General features: G+C 35.4%; 1 protein-coding gene across 3 annotated transcripts in view; it reads right to left on the bottom strand.

The window, feature by feature from the left end:
• Corin (corin, serine peptidase) overlaps positions 1-16,672 on the bottom strand; it is a 248,946-nt gene that overhangs the window by 214,031 nt on the left and 18,243 nt on the right. The window contains exon 2 of one of the 3 annotated variants that reach the window (XM_013518122.1): positions 1,265-1,466. The exons of 1 other annotated variant lie outside the window; for it this stretch is intronic. The gene's annotated coding sequence lies outside the window, so the exon portion shown is untranslated. Of the gene's footprint in view, positions 1-1,264; positions 1,514-16,672 lie in introns of those variants that run through there. One more of the 3 variants, XM_013518121.1, reaches the window with a different exon arrangement.

Here is a 16,672-nt window from a genome sequence, read left to right as displayed (position 1 = left end):
CAGAAGTCCTTTGAGGCTTCTCTGAACACAAGCCACTCAGACAGATTTACTGTCCAGTGAGAAATGCCAGATGAGAAAAAACTAATAGAACAGTCTTAATCTCTGTTTCAGTGAAGTCTGAGCAATCCTGTCTCCAGGCATTCCTCCTCCCAAATCTACTGTCCACATCTTTGAAACTAAACTGACCAGAGGCACAGCATCTAATCAGACCTGCCATATCACAATGCATGTCATTCTCACACTTTGCTAATTCTGTTGGCAAAATTTACTTTTATCTTAAGAGCTGCATTTACTTTAAAACCTACCATGTTAATTTATATGACACATAATAACACCATCTACCTAAACAGGATATGTTCTTAACTCAGTTTAGTACTCCTAGGAGGCCCTCTCATTTCTGTCTTCTATGTTCTTAACTCTATTGTATTTGCCTCTTAGCTTGCAGATTCAACTAATTTCACAACTATCCTCTGACTCTCTAGGAATTTGCTGTTCATTGGCCCTTTGAATCTTCTTCCAATCAACTTTCTCCTTTTTCAATTCCCTGAATATTTGCTGCACCTTCATTTCAATGCCATTGGAGCTACTACCCTGAACCACCTCAGTCCTGTAAATTTTTCTCTCACCTGTCTTTCATCTGGTAAAAGTCAACACTAGATCAATAGAACAATCTACTCTGTTTCTACAATTAGAGAGTTGAATGTGGCTATAAAAAGTCACCCAATAGGATTATGTAATTGCTGATTTAAAACTTTTTTCCTTTTCAAACTTTCTTCTGCTCTTACTCTCAGGACAGGATTCACCTCAATTCTTACTTTAAAACCATCAAAGGGAGATAGATTCACCTTCCCAAGGCTAATCCCGCTGCTGCTCAGGGCTGCACCCTTCTCTGTTACAGCAGAGAAGCTGCCCATAAGCTAATTCTTCCACTTACCTACAAACTCAGTGTCCGCCCTTTACAGGAGTCTTATCATCTCCTTTTAATCATATATCTAATCTCTTTTTTCTTTCTTTTCTTTCCCTTTCATCATTTTCTTTCTCTCTCTCTTTTATCATTCTTTCCTCCTTCCCATACCATTGCCATCAGCTTTTTATCAAGCTTAACAGCTGAAGCCTCTGGTTGTTTTTACTCCATTTTCAAGCTTGATACCCACTTCAGCCAGTGCTATCTCTCCTTTCCCATTGAAAATGCACTGAGTTGTTGATAATCTATTGTCCACATTTCCTTACTAACTGTTATACCATGACCAGTAGTTTTTCTTACCTACTTTTGTCTCTGCACAAGAGAACTTTTGCTACGGTCAACAATGACTTCCTTGTTGTTATATCCAAATGACATTTTCAACCTTCATTGTAATGACATCTTGGCATCATTTGAGAGGTCAGATTCTCAGGTAGCCATTTCTTCCTTTAAGCACTGTCTTCCTGTGGTTTCTCAGTTTTTTTGCCCAGTGTCTGCAACAGCACTGGAAGTCAGGAGGGAATTAACATCTATCGAATAGGAGTAACTTAAATCATCTAACCATTTTTTTTTTTTTTTTTTTGGTACTGGGAATCGAACTCAGGATGTTGCATTTGCCAGGCAGGCACTGTGCTGCTGAGCTCTATCCCTGGCCCTAAATCACCTAACCAAAACTACTCTGTACATAATTGTGCAAGTAACTTCTTTTTAAGGATGAGTGTCTTAAAGTTAATATTCTTGTATCATCCAAAACTCCTAGGAGAACAAAGTGTATTTGGCAGAAGAGTTTTTTAAATCACATCACAATATTATAACTGAGATAGTTCAATATAGAAAATATCACACTTTAATCCTTTTATGGAAATATACTATAATTAATAAATTAGTTCTTATTAGGACTATTACTATAAATTACACACACACTTCCTATTATGAGCTTTGAAATTAATTATGAAAATTTGTTGTACAAAATACGTTTTAGTGGATTTCATTATGGACAAAAATTTTGAAATACCTTCTCCATTGGCACTGTAAAAGGAATGACTTTATAATTCTTTTAGCCTCATGGATTAGAGGTTCCCCGATATTTTTGCTTCACACCACCTTCAGTATCTTCATAACTTTTTTTATAGTAACTACAGGCTAAAAGAAGTCTAACAAGTACTTCTTAAGTAGTTTGGTCCAACAGTTTTATAACCATTTATGTCCTAAAATCTTAGTAGTCAGTTTTAGAGACACTACTCATAAATTGGAATAAAAATATTTTCACATCATTCTTAAATGCCACAGTTGAATACTAATGCTATGGGTGCACCTGTTAGGTACTGCACAACTCTTCAATCCTTGGAATCAAACAGCACACCCCCACTTCACATCATCTGCTTCATATGGACATTTAATAGTATTTTTTCACTTCAACCCCCAAGAGCCTGGCTTTGTGAAGCCAGAAAAATATCAAAAGGAACATAGCATGCACTAATCTTGCAAGTGTGAACCATCTCAAGCTAGTATCACTGGATGACCAAGAAATGTAAACTGTCACTGCATTTTTTTCTTTGAAGTTTTAAAATATCTATCAGTGTCCCATGAATCTCTGTAGCCACTTGGAGTTCAACAACGCACAATTTGGAAAGTCTTTAATTGCTTATTTCTCCCACTCCCATCCCTGTAAGTCCAAATCTTTAAAGATAATAGCTCATATTTCAGCTCACTCAAAAAGCCTTCCATCATCATCCAGATAGAAGTAATTACTCTTTATTCCATCTAAATTTCTGGCATGTGACAGAGACTACCTGGCCCCCAGTATCTATTCTCTCCTTTGATCTTGGAAACACAATGTAAATTTTGGCTAGGCCAAATTTTAATAATTACCTAAAATAAAGACTACATTTGCCAGTCTTGCAGCTACATGAGACTGCATGGATAAATTTCTGATTCTGGGATGAAACTAGTAGAAATAAAGGTAACTTCCAGAAAGTGTATCAAGAAGAGAGTACTGTCCTTCTAGTCCTCTTCCTCTTCCCTATAAGCTGGAATTAGAAAAACCGTAATAACATTTCTATGGGCCAAGCGTTTCTCTAAATACTTTGTATATATGGAAATGCTCTTAACCCTTCTAATACCTCTATTAGGTGGGTGTTATTATTATATACAATTACAGATGAGGATTTTGAGGCTTTTTGTAAATGATGAAATAACAATTATTCAACGTGATAAACAAAAAAGTTAAAGCCCTATTCAGTTGTTCTCTTTTCTAAAATCCTGTACATGACTAGAGATTCCATAGTGTCATTCTAAAATGTGCTCTTCACTTTCTAGCTTTGTCTCTATGAAGGCAGACTAAACTCTTGCTTACTCAGTCACATAAATATGATTCCACATTCCCCAAACCTTATGAGGCTCCACACCTTATATCTCCAAATGTAAGTTTTGAGACCACCCACTCTTCTGTGTGTGTCCTTCCCTTGGAGGGAAAGAAGCAGATCTTTTCCGGAGCCTCCATGGTTCTGCGCATCTTCTCAGACTAGTTATTGGATAAAGAGGGACTAAAAACTTACAAAAGCTGCACCAGAACACACGTTTTGGAAATGGCCTGTCTGTGATATCCTTAAGTTTCTTTCTAGATGCCATATTTTAAATTAACCTTTTAAAAACTCATAAGATAATTCTCTAATAAAATGTAATTACCTGAAACATTTAATTACAGGACTATTCTCTTCTTTATTATCTGAAGAAATTAAAAGAAGCAATTTATCAAAAATTAAATTTAAACTTTGCCTGATAATGACTTGGAATTTTTGGACATGAAATCTTTTTTTTTTTTTTTTTGGTACCGGGAATCGAACTCACGACCTCAGGCTAGCCAGGCAAGTGCTTATGCCATTGAGCTATATCCCCAGTCCTGGACATGAAATCTTTGACAATTTCTGTTGTTTAAAATATTTTGCCCTGAGAATGGCATATATAACCTTACCCCAGCTGTCAACTTTCCATGATATAGATCTCATCCAGCTTAGTAAAACACTGTAAGAAATGTCATTTTAATAGTAAAGATTAAGGCAAAGAGAGGTTTAAACTCATATAAATAAGTCAAAAACCTATACTTCTGTTTCTTTTGAGCAATTCTTCAAGAATCATCCTATATATAAACAAGGTATCTGGGGCCCAGGGATTTAGCTCAGCAGCACAGCGCCTGCCTGGCAAGCGCAAGGTCATGAGTTCAATTCCTGGTACTGGAAGAAAAAAAAAACAAAAACAAACAAACAAAAAAAAAAAGGTGTCTGCTCAAAGGTCTAAAACAATATCAGATAAAGGAACTGAAACATAATATATATCTATTTTACAGAATATTCTATCCTTTTATTTCAAAAACAGATTCACAATGAAGGATAAAAGGTGTTATTTGAAAAAAAAACCTATTCCCTAATCATTCCCTGGTTTTCCTAAACATAGGTTACCCTTAGTCTACACTGTCTCTGGAAGTGATAATATTTACCCAAAGCTACTTACAAAAGAACTAACATCAGCTTGCTATTTCTCAAAGGACATCATCAGAAATAGAGATACTTTTGATACTTTGGTACTTTGATATTGATACTTTTATTTAAAAATAGGATTTGTTTAAATTACCATCAAAGTCAGGTAAACTTGAGGCAGCAAATAAATGGTTTCTGATTAGCAGATTAATTTGAAATGCAAATGTTAATTCTACTTGCATAATGTGTCATTATACCATAAATACTGTTAGATACCAAAATCATTACTTTATTAAATACAACCATAAATTCATGTAAATTTAGTTAATACAGAATACTTAGTCAACACAGCCTCAGTTTTAGGTGCACAAATGTTATTAGCCCAATGTAGTCTTAATTCATTCACTCACCTGGTAATTTACCGAAAATTATTTATTACTTTAAAGTTTATAGTGTCACAAAGCCAAATGAAAATAGGAAACAGGGTTATATGCAAAGTTATGGCACAACTTAAAGACTATCTCCCCTCAACCACGAAAGAAATTGCTTACAATATTAAAAAGGAAAACTAATCCAAAAGCAGCACTAAGTGTTGGTCAGAGACAAATTTACCACCCTAGTTCTTTAGGAAGGAAAATGAACTGCAAACGCATTCACACTCTGCTCATTCAGCAGAGCTAGGAGTAGCCTGCAGAGCTATGGAAGCCACGCCTACTATTTTTTAAATTTACTTTAAAACTAAAAGAAGGAAAACATATTAACACACAGACATCCATTTATAAAAATAGCATATGAACAATACAAGCAATACAGAGTTACAGGCAAAGTGGTAGGAAATTAACAATGCTTTACCTATTGATATCTTCAAAGCGGTTTCTCAGGGAAACAAACAGAGACATGCAAGATTGATCAAATAATTAATCATTAACTGTTCCTTTCAGTAAAGTGATAGAAGTCAGTAGTACAACTGTGTTAGCTATCCCGTATATACATACACACATAATTTCCCCTCCTTTCTTTCCTCTTTTCCCTCACTCCAGTTGCTCTTTACTTTTGAGCTTTTCCTTTCTTTTCACAGTGTCTACCATACCTCCTAGTTGTTATTCACTCTTTCAGGTCTTACACTAGTGAGACAATATGTGTCTTACACATGGAGGTCTGGTTTATTTCACTTATGAGTATGGTCTCTAGTTGTGACCATTTGGCCCGACAGGACGCAGAAACTCCTTTGAAACTCTGTGGGGATCCTGCATTGCTATACATGAGTGTATTATAATATAAATGTCTGCCTTAAGAAAGGGCAGACACTGAGATTCCACTTGTTGCTGGATACTTGGGTAGGAGCTCTCTCCTGCACCACCATCACTCTACAATGTGATCCAAAATGTTTTTTCTGTACTTGAGAAGTTTCTCTAACTCTTCTGCACTCTGTGTCCACCAAGGACAAATAAATCAGTTATCATCCCTCACTTAAAATAAAAATTCCAGTACTACACGCTTTCCACTCTGTAAGGACTTACACACTTCCAAAATCAGGCATCGGCCAGTCCTCCATAACACTAGTTCTCCATTCTAGCAATAAACAAACTGCCTTCAAAACCATCCATTAGTGAAACATGCCAAACCCAAATGTCTTTTGTTGTGATGTTTGTTTTTGATGTCCCAAGAGGCATAAAGAACAAGCATCTGGTTTTCAGTAACTCCTTTCATCCCATTTTCTGGCATTTAATTGAAGCATTTGAAGTTCAAAAAACTCATGCCCTCTCTCAAAATGAAATTACTCAGTTCACACCCGAACATTTGGTTCTGGAAGCCAACCCTGCCCATAGTTTCTCCTTTGAAAATTAACACAATAACAACAGCACCAGATAATCTTCTGCCGAGTTTCACATTCATACATCCCAGAATGAATGCTCAATAAGCAGACTAAACACTGACACAGCAATAACCTCACAGAGAGACTACATAGATAATAATGACCCAGTATGCAGGCAGTGTGTTGTTTTGGTGTTTTTGTCTTGAGGGTGGCGTTGCTCAGCTGAAGTCTGAAATACGGAAGAGTAGATGGGCATATTTCAGAGGCATTTATGCAGTTTTTCCTCCACCACTTATAAAGTCTTATAAAGTCATCCCTCATCACAATTACTGTATATTCCTATATCTGCAAATAAGAGACTAAGAAAATGAAAGTCTTATTTCTACAACAGATACACCAAATATGAAGTGAAATTAATAAATCAAAAGAAAAGTGGAAAAAATCAGTCACTAATGTTTCCTACGAGTTCAGAAAGTTCTCAGAATCCTGACTTCTCTCTAACATACGACTTGGCGTTTTCTTCATTTATTTCTCTGGAAGAAAGTTATCATTATCTTTATTCTAGTGGGGAAATGTGTTCAGAGGCAACAGAAGAATCCTTCAGCCTTAGAATAAACCTTATTTTCTTCAGAGCAAGGTTGGAGGATCACATTTCTGTAATACTTGCAGAAGATGATCTTGGAAAGAAACTGTAGGCTCTTTGTTATCTCGACAAGAGAGATAAACAGAATCCTGCCTCCTTTTTTGAGATGACTTTGCCCTCAATCTCAAATATGTCAGTGTTATCATTTCATGGAAAACACAAACCTTAAAATTTTCTTTAAAGGCAAATACAATATCAGAACTCTTTCTAAATATACTGGAGAGCCTTAAAGGTCATTTTTAAGTACATATTTTTTGAAACAATGGAGGCTATGGGAAAAAAATGAGGGTTGGGTGACCCACTCCTTGGGAAATTAAATATTTGCTCTTTATTCATAGAAATATTTTAAATTTTGCATCCTGATTATAAGTTACTACTTTTCTTAGGAAGTTAGGGAAACATCCAAAGGATTTTGGATTCTAATATACTGGAGTCTAACATATTGTAAACTGAAGCCAAATCTATCTTTCATGTGCCATAAGGAGGCTGTCAAATTTGTACAAATCTTAGAGACTTAATTGACTCACAGACATAGACCCGATAACAATGGAAATGCTGTGACTTTTAAAATTGAAAGCGATTGGCAAAGTGAGTAGAGCCCTAAAATATTGACTTTCTACAGCTGAAAATAATCAGGGAAAGTATATGAAACAGAATGGATTTTATGCTCTATGACAATCATTTCAAGCATTTCAATGCAAAGTAAAACATAAACAGATGTCGAAAACAGTTAACCTACTGAACCTACCTGCTGAAACGAATCCTGCCGTGAAAAAGTACAACTACGGATTTTATGTGTTAGATGAAGAAGCAATTTCTGAACAGCTAGAAAAAAGATAAATTCCAAACAGCATTCATCATATGCTTTGCTATGTTTCATGGATATTCCAGTTGGAAATAAAGAAATCATGTGTTGAGATTTCTATCACAAAGCATGTCAAAGTTGCACATTAAAACCTCACTAATTTGCTTTATTCCCTGAATACCTTATTTATCACCTTTTCTACGCATAGCTGTGCTCCCGGGACATAAGGATGAGGAAGACATATTTCCTGCCCTCAGGCAGTTGACATCCTTCCTCACAGGCAACTTCAACACCCCGCACCCTGGGAGATGGACAGTAAAGGAAACATATGTGAAGGACTGCAGCAAAGCAACCATAAGCGCAGAGTGCACTTTCATACAAAGGCAAAACACAGTACTCCTTGCATATGCATTCCAGTGAGTCCGAAGCACGTGTGGGTGGCTGGAAGAGGGTGGAGCTCAAGGATAAATAACACAACTGATATTTTGAGCAGTACAGTTTCAGTGATGACTGTCCGACACATTACAGGGCCTGGCATGCCTGGCTGCCACCTAATAAAAGCCCGTAGGAATCCCTACACACACACACACACACACACACACACACACACACACACACAGTGACCACCAGTTCCTACCTTATTTGCTAACATCCCTCAGGTACTATCACCCCATTTCACAACACTTGGGCCATTCGACCAGCGTCAGTTGAACACAGAGGAGTGGTCACCCTTGCAGTCTGGGTAAAAGGAACAGTCCTCAGTTTTTATAGGAGAGAACTAATAGTAGGTCTTTGATAAGAACTTAGAGTTTACCCCTATTCTCCAAAGAGAAATGAAAAATTTTTAAAGTATGCACTGTGTCTTTTAATTTTGACTACCTTGAACATAAACACTGAATTTCAATGTTAATATCAATAAAGACGAGTGGTATAAATTATTACATCCAGCAAACTAACACCTACTACATTAAACCAGGAATTCTGAGAAAGAGCAAGGAGTGGCACTTGGAGAGAAAAATGTAACGGGAAAGGGATGAGGCTTTCAGATTTAGTAGACCCATACCCAGTGTGTCCATAAAGGCGATTACACTTCAGTCTCTGCAGCTCCTGCAGTTCCACGGGAAAACTGCAGCAGTGTTCCAGCTGAGGTTGAGTTGGGATCAAGTTTTCTTAGATCCCAAAAAGGACCAAGTGTGGTGCCTGAAAACTACTAAACAGCTGAGAAACTACTAAACAGCTGGCTCTCAAAAAGTACATGTGTGAGCTTCTAGTTTTCATTATTTGCCAGCCTGAGAATAGGTTTAAAGAAAGGCTGCCACAAATTCCATTAAGCTGTTTTAAACTACACTCAGGGGCATGCAAAGGAACAGACATTGGGCGCACCAACACCTGGTCACGGGGCTGTGCACACACTCCAGCCGCCCACCATCATAGGCTCTTTATTTCTGTACATGTTTGCAACACACACATTTTACAGGCAGCTTGGGGAGTTTCTTTTTTGAAATCCTCTTCCCTCCCATTCTCTCCCTCTTCTGACTCTTCTTTCCCCCTTGTTCATATTATTAATCTTAGTCCTTGCTTTTGGCACATTATGTGCAATTCATTGAGGTTATTTGGATCCTGTGACTAGTACAACCATTATGGAAATCAGCACGAGATTTCTCAAAGAACTAAAATTAGAAATTCCATATGGCCCAACTATTTCATTCTATGTATTTTCCCCAAAGAGTTTAAAACGTAATATTAGAGCAATGGTTGCACACCAGTGTCTATAGGAGCATAATCCATAATAGCTAAATGCTAGAAGCAGTCTGTGTACCCATCAACAGATCATTGGATAAAGAAAGCTATATATAGTGGAATACTACTCAGCTATGAAGGACAAATTTGAGACACTTGTAAGAAAATGGATGCACCTGGAAAATATAATGTTAAGTGAAATAAGTCAGACACACAAGATTGAACACTATATAGTATCTGTCATTTAAGTAAGGCAAAGTACAAACTCAGTGAAAAATAAAGGAAGACTAGAAGACAAGGGGATGGATCTCTTGCAGATGGGAAGAAGTCCATAGCACCAAGGGTGAGTGGGGAGGAGAAAGGGAAGGGAAATAGGTAGAGTGAAGATATCTCATGTACAGGATCCTAATAACCTTAATGAATGTGGACATTATATGCCATAAACATCCTAGATTCTTAAGCTTGCTTGGGATTTGGTAATTAACCAAATGGTCCCAACTCCAGATTTTTAGAGACCTAATTCATGGTTACAGCCATAGAAAGGTGGTAGGTTATGTTCAAAATCAAAAAGAATAGAAAGTTTTTTCAGTGTGCACTCTGTCTTCTTGGGATGAAGTAGGAAAACAACTCATTAAAATTTCTGCAAATGCAAAGGCCAAAAAAGGCAATTCCAAAAGCTTGTTTGTTGAACATTCTGTTTCTACAGTATCAGTTGATCTCAGGAAGTCACAGACAATCCTGAATGAATTGAGAAATATTCTTCAGTCTTCTTTTCAGGAAAACAGTTGACTAACTAGAGGAAGGGATAGGTGTACTTAAGAGAAATACTGTGTTTTGAGAAGATAGGCTAAAAGACAGGGAGAAGAAAATACAATTCTAAAGAACTTTATAGGCAGATACAGAAGGGCAAAGAATTGCATGTGTTTCTTTACTTTGTAAGGGTTTAATGAGAAGGAGGGAAATTTTTTTTTTCATTATTTTCATTTTTATTAATACATATTTGCAGTACACAGTACATGTTTGATCATTCCTTGTGGAGAGTTGATATAGGAAACACATCTCAACTCTTTTTTGTTCCCTTCCTCTTCCCTCTCAACCCTCTCCCTCCACTTCTTGGCCTTTTTCTCATTTGCTAAAGATCTATCTCCCTATTTTTGATTATCTATCTTGTAGTTGCTCTGTATATTTTGAGTTTCTCATATAAGAGAAATCATGTGATTTTTAATCTTGTATGTCTGACATTGCATTTAAATTATGGTGTCAAGGTGCATCCATTTTCCCACATCTGAGTCAAATTTATCCTTTTTATGACACAGTATTATCTCACTGTATAATGTGTATAAATACCACCTGTTAATGGACATATAGGTACTTCCAAGATTTGGTTATTATAAATTGTGCTGGGATAAACGTGGGTATTTATGTAGCACTGTAATATGATGTCTGTAACTCTATGGAAAAGATACACAGGAGGGGAATGGCTGAGTTGAATGGAATTCTTTTTTTTTTTTTTTTTTTTTTTTTTCCGGTACCGGGAACCGAACTCACGACCTTGCGCTTGCCATGGAATTCATTTTAGTTTTTTGAAGAATCTACATACTGATTCTCATAATAGTTGTAATAGTTTAAATTCCCACCCACAATATAAAAGGATTCTTTTTATCCACAGACATGTCAGCATTTTTTGTTACCTCACTTCTTGATGATGGCCATTCTTTCTGGAATAAGATGAAATCTCAGTGTTGTTTTAATTTGCATTTCTCTAATGCCAGAAATGTTTTTCAATTATTTTTTATTTTAAAGAGAAAAGAACAAAAGCACAATAACAAAAACAAAGACAAAAATAAAACAACACAAAAAACAATAAAAATGATACAGAATTTCAAAACAAGACAATAGGAAATCAACAATGGTTGTTGTACTGCATATTGTTATCTTCAAAGTAGTTGCTCAGATTACCAGATATAGGTATGCGAGATTGATCAAATAATTAAACATTAATTGTTCCTTTCAATAAACCAAGAAATTAGTAATACAATTATTTTAGCTATGTTGTGTGTACATACACACTTTTCCCTTCTTTCTTTCTTTTCTCCTTTCCCGTATCCCAGTTTTTCCTTCCTTTTGAGTAGTTTCTTTCCCTTTCACAATATCTATTGTACCTTTCAGATTTTATTGACTTTTTCAGGTTCTTACACTAGGGAGACAATACGATGTTTATAAATGTGGGTATGATTTATTTCATTTATGAGTAGGGATTGTAGTTGCATCCAGTTACCTATAAAAGCCTCAAATTTATCTTTCTTTATAGCTGAGTAGTATCTCATTGTATAAAAATACCACATTTTTTTATCCATTCCTCAGTTGATGGGCATTTCAGTTGTTTCCAAGACTTTGCTATGACAAACTGTGCTGCTATAAACATGAGTGCACATATATTGCTGAGGTATGAAGTTTTTTATTCTTCTGGAAAAATACCCAGAAGTGGAATAGGTTAAATGGGACCTCTAATCCTAATTTTTTGAGGAATCTCCAGACTGATTTCCAAAGTGGTTGTACCAATCTACATTGCCACCAACAGTGGAGAAGGGTTCCTTTTTCTCTACAGCCCCTCCAGCATTTGTTATAGGTTGATTTCTTAATGATAGCCATTCTTACTGGGGTGAGATGGACTATTAGTGTTGTTTTAATTTGTACCTCTTGAATAACCAATGATGTTGGACATTTTTTTCATATATTTATTTGCCAGTTGTATTTCTTCATCTGAGAAGCACATATTTAATGCCAGAAATGTTAAACATTTTTATATATTTATTGGCCATGTGTACTTCTTATTTTGAGAAGTGTCTATTCAGTTTAGTTGCCAATTTTTGGGATGAATCTTTTATTTTGGGGGAATTTCATCTTTTTTTTAAGCTGTTTGTGTGTTCTTGAATTATCCATGATTCAAGGAATAGCTAGCAAATTTTTTTCCATTCTGTAGGTTATCTCTTCTCTTTGCTGGTTGTTCCCTTTGCTGTGCTAAAGCTAAGTGATACGATCCCATTTGTTGATTCTTGATGTTATTTCTTCTGCAGTTTCGATTCTGTTCAGAAAATCCTTGCCTATGCCTATGTCTTCAAGAGTTTTACTTATTTTATCTCCCAATAGATTGAAGATGAAGTGTTTCTGTTTTAACATGTAGATATTTTACCCATTTTGATGTTACTTTACTACACTGTGAGAGATATGGATCTAGATCCACTCTTCTGCATGTGGATAGCCAGTTTTCTCAGCACCAATTATTAAAGAAGCTACCTTTCCTCTACAGAATGGTTTTGGCCCCTTCACCAGTTTTCTCAGCACCAATTATTAAAGAAGCTATCTTTCATCTACAGAATGGTTTTGGCCTCTTCACCAAACATCAAATAGCTGAGTGTGCCTGAAGTTGATTTTGCAGCCTGTATTCCACTCCATTCACATGTGTGTCTCTTTTTTGCACCACTATGATGCTGTTTTTATAACTATAGCTTTGTAATATAACTTGAAGTCTGGGTTGTTGTGACCCCTGCTTTGCTGTTGCTGTCTAGGATTGTTTTTTGATATTCTAGGTCTCCTCTAGTTTCATATGAACTTTAGAATTGTGAGGAATCTTACGAGTTTTTTTTTATTGGTATTGCATTAAATCTGTACATAAATTTTAGAAGTATGGCCATTTTGACATTATTGGTTCTGCCTATCCAGGAACAAAGGATATCTTCATTTTCTGATGTTCTTTTCAATCATCTTTTTCAAAGTAAAGTAGTTTAAGTTTTAGAGTTCTTTCACTTTCTTGGTCAGGTTACTTTCTAATTATTTAATTTTTCTGATGCTATTATGAATGGTATTATTTTCTCTAATCTTATACTTCTTTTTCAGTGAATTCATTATTGGTGTAGAGGAATGCTATTGATTTTTGTATGATTTTGTATCCTGTTGTATTGCTGAATTTGGTTATTAACTCTTGGCATCTTTTGGTGGAATTCTTTGGGTTGTCTATGTAAAGGATCATGTTTTCTGCCAATAATGATAATTTGACTTCTTTCTTTCCTATACATATCCCCTTTTTTTTTCCTCTTCCTAATTGCTCTGGCTAATGTTCTGAGTAGTATATTAAATAAAAGTAGTGACAGTAGACATCTTGGTCTTGTTCCTGATTTTAGAGGGAAAGATTTCCATTTTTCCCCATTTAATGTTATATTGACAGCAGGTTTGTGATAAATGGCTCTTTATCAGATTGACATAAGGTCCTAGTATATCTATTTTCTTCAGAGATTTTTGTTTTGTTTGGTTTGGTTTTTTGAGATAGGGTCTTGCTATGTAGTCCAGGCTGACCTTGAACTCATTAAGTAGCCCAGATTGGCTTCAAACTCATGGCAATCTTCCTGCCTCAGCCTCCTAAGTGCCAGGATTACAGCTGTGACCCGCCATGCCTGGTTCAGGGTTTTGTTTGCATGTTTTATGTTTTTTGGTTGTTTCTTTGTTTGTTTTTATTATGAATGGATGTTGGATTTGTCAAAAGGATTTTCTGCACCCACTGAGATGATCATGTAATTTTTGTCCATGTTTCTGTTTATGTGGTGTATCACATTTATTGATTTGTGTATGTTGAACTATCCTTGCATCCCTCAGATGAAGCCTATTTTTCATGATGTATGATCTTTTCAGTGATTTGTTGCATTCTGTTTGCCAGTATCTTGTTGAAGATTTTCCTACATTCATTAAAGAGACTGATCTATGGTTCTCTTTTTCAGTTGGATACTTCTCTGGTTTTGTAATCAGGGTAATGCCACATTCCAGGAAAAACTTTGGGAGTATTCCTTCCTTTTCAATTTCATTAAAGAATTTGAGGCCTACTGGTATTACATCTTTCCTGAAACTCTTGTATAATTCAGCAGTGACTCCCTGGGGACATGGAATTTTCTTAGTTGTTAGGTTTTGTTATTATTGCTTCCATTTTACAGCCTGCTGTAGGATTATTTGGGGTTTTTTAATCTTCTTGATTGAGTTTTGGTGATTCATATGTATTCAGGAATCTACTCATTTCTTCTGAATTCTCCAACTTATTGAACTATGAATTTTTGCTTATTCATTCACAGAAATAACTCTTCAATTTATTGATTTTTTTGTATTTTAATCTCAATTTTATTGATTTCTGCTCTTATTTTTATGCTTTCTTTCCTCATACTAGCTCTGGATTTGAACTGATCTTGTTTATCTAGGATCTTAAGGTACATCATTAGATTAATAATTTGGGCTCACTCTGTGGGCACTCAAAGCTGTAAACTTCCCACTTAGAACTTGTTTCATTGTGTGCTATAAGTTCTGATTTGTTGTGGCAGCATTATCATTCAATTCTAGGAACTGCCTAATCTTTTCCTTGATTTCTTCTGTGACCTTCTGATTACTCAAAAGTGTATTGTTTAACTTCCATATGTTCGCATAGTAATTCTGTGGTGTCTTCTGCCATTAATTTATAGTTTCATTATACAATGATCTGATAATGTGCATGGGATAATTTTCATTCTTTTGCATTTAGGGAAGCATGCTTTATTAGCTACTATGTGGTCTATTTTGGAGAAAGGAGAAAGATCCATGTCCCACTAAGAAGCATGTGTCTTCTATTGTTCTTGAGTTGAACACTCTAGATATCTATTTCTATTAAGTCTATTTGTTTGAAGAATTGGTTCAATTCTGATATTTGATTTTTTTGTGTGTCTAGTTGGTCTATTTGTGACAGAGGGACATTGAAGTCCCCCATTATAATTATGTTGATGTTTATTTGATCTTTAGTGTCCACCACCTTTTTTTTTTGGATACTGGGAATTGAGCTCAGCATCTTGCAATTGCCAAGCAGATGCTGTGCCACAGAGCTATATCCCTGGCCCAGTCTTTAGTATCCAGTGGTGTTTATTTTATGAAGTTGGGGTGCCAGTGATATAGATATATATAGAGATATATATACAGAATAGAATATATAGACTATATATAGAATAATAATATATATACTAAAATATATATCCTACATATAGAATAATAATATAGATCTATATAACATAAAATGATATTACAAAGTAAGATATATAGAATAATATTTTATATATATATATGTATATATATTTCTTTCTATTGAATTGTTCCCTTAACCAATGTGTAATGACCTTCTTTGCCTCTTCTGATAAGTTTTGGATTGAAGCCACTACGTCTGAAAATAGGATAACTACATTTATGGTTTTGGTTCATGTTACATGAAATACTGTTTTCTATCCTTCAATTTTTAGTCTTTGAATTTGGGCACAGGTCAAAATATGTTTCTTGTATACAACATAACATTCAATTTTGTTTCTTGATACATTCTGCAAAACTGTCTTTTGACCGGAGAACTGAGATAATTCACATTGAAAGTAATTGCTGAAAGGTATTGGCTTATTCCAGTAATTGCATTATTTTTTGCTGCTGGTTCTCTTTTTTTCCCTTCTACTTAAGTGCTCAGCCCACCTAGTGTCTTCATTCTATTACACCTTTCGGCATTATTAGCTTCATTCTTTCTGACTAGGATACTCTTGAGAATTTTGGGGGCTTCTAGTTTGGTGGTCATTCATTTCTTAAGTTGTTCTTTCCATGGAAATACTTTATTTCACTATCAATTTTAAAGATAGTTTTGCAGGATTTATCTGTCTGAGTTGTAAGTTGTTTTCTTTTAGGGTTTGAAATACTTTACTCCAAGCTCTTCTGGTCTTTAAGGTTTATGTTGAGAAGTCTGCTGTAATTCTAATGGGTTTACCTTTATAAGTGATTCATTGCTTTTCTCTAACAGCTTTGATGATTCAATTGGTGTTGGACTTCTGGGATTTTGACTATGATGTATAGTAAAAGGGTTCTTTCATGATTGTAGCTATCTGAGGTTCTATATGTCTCACTTGCCTGTATGTTAAATTCTTTCCCCATATTTGGAAAATTTTGTGCTATTATTTCTGTGAACAAGTTTTTCTATACCATTTGTACCATTTTCTCATTCTTCACTAATTCCCACTAATCTTACATCACTCACCTTTGCATCATTTAGAAGCTGTTGGATACACTTTTGTGTTCCCTTGTTATTTTTAATATATCTCTGAAAAATTGATCTCTGACAGTAATTCTATCTCCTGACACTCTGTCCTTGAGTTGGTTCCTTCTGCTGCCCATATTTTCAATAGAATTTTTAACCTCC

The sequence above is a fragment of the Chinchilla lanigera genome, unplaced genomic scaffold (genome assembly GCF_000276665.1).
Source record: "Chinchilla lanigera isolate Chin_1 unplaced genomic scaffold, ChiLan1.0 scaffold00042, whole genome shotgun sequence".
In the NCBI taxonomy this organism is placed as follows: domain Eukaryota; kingdom Metazoa; phylum Chordata; class Mammalia; order Rodentia; family Chinchillidae; genus Chinchilla; species Chinchilla lanigera.
The sequence above is the reverse complement of the archived record's forward strand: the minus strand, read 5'-3'. Positions and strand labels throughout refer to the sequence as shown.